The sequence below is a fragment of the Musca vetustissima genome, unplaced genomic scaffold, assembly GCF_032173495.1.
Source record: "Musca vetustissima isolate MV318-11 ecotype Yass unplaced genomic scaffold, APGP_CSIRO_Mvet_v1 utg185586, whole genome shotgun sequence".
Classification (NCBI taxonomy): Eukaryota; Metazoa; Arthropoda; class Insecta; order Diptera; family Muscidae; genus Musca; species Musca vetustissima.
The window spans coordinates 3,748-8,480 of NW_026873068.1; the positions used below are offsets into that span (position 1 = coordinate 3,748).

At 35.2% G+C, this 4,733-nt stretch overlaps 1 long non-coding RNA gene across 1 annotated transcript; it reads right to left on the minus strand.

Moving 5' to 3' along the window:
• Positions 1 to 984: 984 nt before the first annotated feature.
• On the minus strand, positions 985 to 4,471 carry LOC133322596 (uncharacterized). The gene is made up of 2 exons (XR_009754059.1): positions 4,363 to 4,471; positions 985 to 1,164 (listed from the first exon to the last, which is right to left on the minus strand). It is a non-coding gene; the product is annotated as an uncharacterized LOC133322596 (long non-coding RNA).
• Between the last annotated feature and the right edge of the window lie 262 nt (positions 4,472 to 4,733).

The window sequence follows — 4,733 nt, forward strand, 5'->3', positions numbered from 1 at the left end:
CGATATAGGTGAGACTTAAACAATGTCAAATGATGGCTCTTTATAAGGAGGCTGATCCTATTTGTGGAAGTACTGATATGAGGGGGCCGATAAGTTCGACCAACGGACTTCGAATAATGTATTGGCACAAGTGAGCTTTACAAAAATTCAAATATTGTTTTTTTTGTGGGCAAGTACATGTTGGAGTCCCGCCATCGGACCATTGACTTTGTGAGATATGTGCATACCATTTTGCCAGATAGAGGATCTGACATTCTGAATTGTCGGAAACGAACGAAATAGTAGGTTGGAGAAAATGAATCCATTATTTTTTATGAAATGTAGGACTTTATTTAACATGCTTCGGAATGTCAAAATTTTCACAATTTTGTTGTATGATTTGTTACCATTTTAAAGGTAACTAAATAATGCCTTTCTCATAGAAGTCCTGCTCTGCAAGAAACTCCAATAGTCGATTTTCACAATCTTCCCTAGGTACCAGTTTTTTATCATTAAAAAAAATTTGCAGTTCAAGAACAAGTATATAATTGATTGGTGCCAAGTACGGACTGTATGGGGGATGGATTAAAACTGTGACCTATATCGTGTTTACAAATTATAATGGACAGACGGACGGATGGACACACATGTCAGGTAGTCGATATATAAAGCGATCGATATACTAAAAGGTCGGTATAGGACTAACGTTCGCTATAAACTCTTGGGGACACACAAAGCAAAAATAACCTTACAACATAGGGTGTAAAAATCACCAACAATTAGATTAAGTTTTGAAATTCTCAGTAATCGGTGAGTTGAAAAAATATGTGCTCCTCTGTCATTTTCTTAATTAAAAAAAATAACTTAAATTTAACTTAAAACTTTCATAAATAATAAAAAATCCCTTCATACTAAAAATAAACTATAACAATACACATAACTGAATACTTAACTAAATAAAGGAAACAAATAATAGAAACAGAAAAACTAAATAATAATAATCACCTGAAGGATAAACCGATGACGAAGAGGAAGAGGTGCTGACGCCACCACTTGTCTTCTTCCTGCAAGTTGGATATTGGCCGCAGTCCTTGCCATCGCGTTGATTATAACTACAAGAATCCGATGTAATTACACACTCCTCGTTGGGCAAACAACCGATGTCAGCACAACCGCGTCCATATTCTATTGTCATTTGGAATCCAGAATGGAGACAGTAGCGAGGTAATAGTAATAGTTGTAGCAGTAGTAGTAGTAGAGAAAAGTTTTTTTGTTTATGTGTTGGTGGTCGTGGATGATGAGGTATATAGTTCGTTCGTTTTTGTTGTTGTTTTTTTTTGTGACACAACAATAAAGTTTTCATTAAAAGGATTTGTAGAGGAGATGAATGTGAATGAGTAGTCATTTTTCATCATAAAAATGTGGGTTTTGTTGTTGTTGTTTTTAAATATTATTAATGGCAACACAATTAGTTGGATTTTTTGTTGTTGTCGTATTTGTGTGTGTGTGTTTGGGATTGCAAATTGTGGTTAAATTAAACATAGAAAAGATACAGGTCCGCGCAGAGAGGATGAAAAGAAAAATAAACAAAAAATAGGAATTTAAATAAAAATATTTAAAAAATTACATAAAATAAGATGTTCATAATAATGATCTGATAGTTGATGATGATTTGTTTTTTGTTGATATAAAACAACATTTAGGATTAGTTTTTTTTTAATTTATTCTTAAAATGGGAATAATTTGTTGGTTAGTGCTTTTTATATTGGGATAGTTTAAAGGATTTGTGTTTTAGGGATTTTATAAAATTATAAATTGTTTCATAATATCAAAGTACTTTTATATTATACGCCACCAATACCTATTTCCAGATTCTAAATATTACTTTAAGTAAATTTAACGGTGAAAATTATTTACTCAGTTTTACGATCTCAATAATCCGTATAAAAGCGATAATCTTCTACATCAGTCTTATTTATTATCTCTGACGGAAGACAAAAAGAAGAAACATCAGACATCGACATGAGGTTGATTGACTTCGCGGCAGCCGAAACATGGTAGTTAGCAGCACCATATTCAAGCATCTCGATATGCATAAGGCCAATTGGATTTCTCCTGATCGAACAATGAGAAATCAAATCGATCATGCTGTGATAGACAGAAGGAATTCATGCAGTGTTTTAGACGTTCGATCGATCCGAGTATTCGGAACACTACCTTGTAACAGTCAAGGTTCAAACTCGTCTTAATGTAGCAGCAAAGGTGCGATTTAACACAACACGGAAACTAGACGTCGCTGCAATCACAACAGTTAGCAGAAGCCTACTCCGCTCAACTAACCCACCTGCTTGACGAAAGTATTCCTTGTTCCGATAATAATATAGAAGCACAATGGCAAAGAATTGTCCACTCCCTACAAACTGCAGCAAAAGCAACACTTGGGTACCAAGACCACCATCAAGAAATCCGTGATACGATCAGGAGTGTCGTAATGTTACTCAAATAGCTGCGGTGAAGAAAATACCCTAGGACCAACAGGAAATGGCGGTATAGAGTGTATATGTAGTATGTCTCGTACACAAAAAAGATACAAGACGATATGTACCAACTATATCGTACCCATCGCATATAATATGCTATCCAGCGTGCTGTATGAACGACTGAAGTCAATGGTCAATGACATTATTGAACCACACCAATGCGGCTTCAGACCTGCAAATATACCATTGACCAGATTTTCACTCTGCGCCAAATCCTGGAAAAGACCTACGAATAACACATTCCACCTATTCGTCAACTATGAAGCCGCATTCGACAGCCCTATCCTTTCAGAGGTGCCGTGTCTGCGTTTATCATTCCTGCGAAATTAATTAGGATATGCAGGATAACTATTATTACCGAATGAGGATTCAGACAAGGTGACAGTGTGTCGTGTGACCTTTTTAATATCCTGCTGGATGTTGCTGTTATATAGATCTGAAGCATGGATACTTACGCAAGCAGATGAGCAACTCTTGGGGTGTTAGAGAGAAAAATTCTCCGAAAGATCTGTGGGCCGATCTGCGTTGACGGTGAATATCGCCATCGAATAATCCATGAGTTGTACCAGCTTTTCTCCGACATCGACATTTTTAGACGTATCGAGCTGCAGCGACTACGTTGGCTAGGCCATGTTGGGAGAATGGATGAAGATGCGCCATCCCAAAAGGCATATAAAAACGACCAGCTGATGGTTCACGCAGAAGGGAAAGGCCACGAATAAAATGGAAAGATCAAGTGGAAGACAACATGGTATTTCAAATTGGAAAAAAGCTCGGCTTATAGAACGAAAGTTCTGTCACAAGCCAGCTAAGAAATGTAAGTAAGTTTTTGGGCATGAAATCTAAATGAGAACTTTCAAAACGTTTGAATTTATTATTTCATTAAAGTCATTAATGTTACAAAAATGTAAATTTTTGGAATTATTTATTACGATCCAATAGCAATATGGGCCGATTCCGCCACCTGCTTTGTTACTAAGAGTAATTGCCTCTTTTGAGGCTTTTACAAATAGTGGGTAGTGTTCACGACTCAAAGGATACGAACCGACCCCTGCATAACTATCCGCTGGATTTTAACTTCCGGTAGTGTAGTTGATCCTATTTTGAGAAAATTGCCTCACATTTTTTGTTTTCTAGTAAGATACGAAACAATAATACGCCTGTACATATTCACATCCGATCACATACATAAACTTTAGTCATACTGATATAAAATCTCCTTTTTTGTATTATCTTCCCGGATAGAAAAACAATTTATTAAAAATGCTGGCACTAAGTATAAACTGAATATTATGAAAACACTCATGGTGTTCGGTGTTCGCATGTAGTTCGATTATTAGTGCCAGAGCACGGGCATATACAGCTTCATCGATACTAAAAAGACCCATACTTTGAGGGGCCACAAATGCTTGGCCAATATCTAAATATTTTATTGAATACTATTTAACAACTTCGTACATGAATAATGGTGTATAACATTTCTCTAAAAATATTTAATATTATGAAACAATTTAATATTCTTAGTTTAGCATGCCAATAATAAAATATATAACAGTTTCTATGGAACATTTTTTTCTAACAAAAATATGAAGGAATAAAGGATTAGAATTTCTTTTAGAATTGCAGAATAACATCGAAAAACTTTTTTTTTGCTGTGTGTGGAAAGGGAAATAGGTTTGTTAAACAAGAAGAACAGTAACAAATAAATATATGAAAGAAATATTCTGTTTTTTTCTTCGTTCAAATTATGATTTGTGTTTTGTTTAGCGGGCTACTAAAGGATGAAATGTTTAACCCAGCTAAAAAACCGAAAATAAATTATATAAAATTGTCGAGTACATACTTGAATAGGATTCGACATTGCTGACAACACATAACAGCAAAATGCCGCAGGATAAAAATCCTAAACCGCCCATTTTCTTCAACATGTTACTTAAGTTTCCCGTTCGTTTCGGTTCCTTCCGGGATGTTGTTGGGTTTGCTGCTTTTTCTTGTGGTTTCTGATTTCTTTTACTTGGGTGTTATGATATTTTTTGGTGGTTATTCGCCTTCTGGCAAGCAGCTACTTTCTTGAATTATTACTGCGGTTTTCCTCAGCCAAAGTTTGAAAGTTGTTGTTTTTTCGTCTCACACTCTGAAAAGATAGAAAAAAGAAAGAAACAATTTACAAATATTTATTATGAAAAACCAACAAAAAAGTGTTTCTTTAGCATA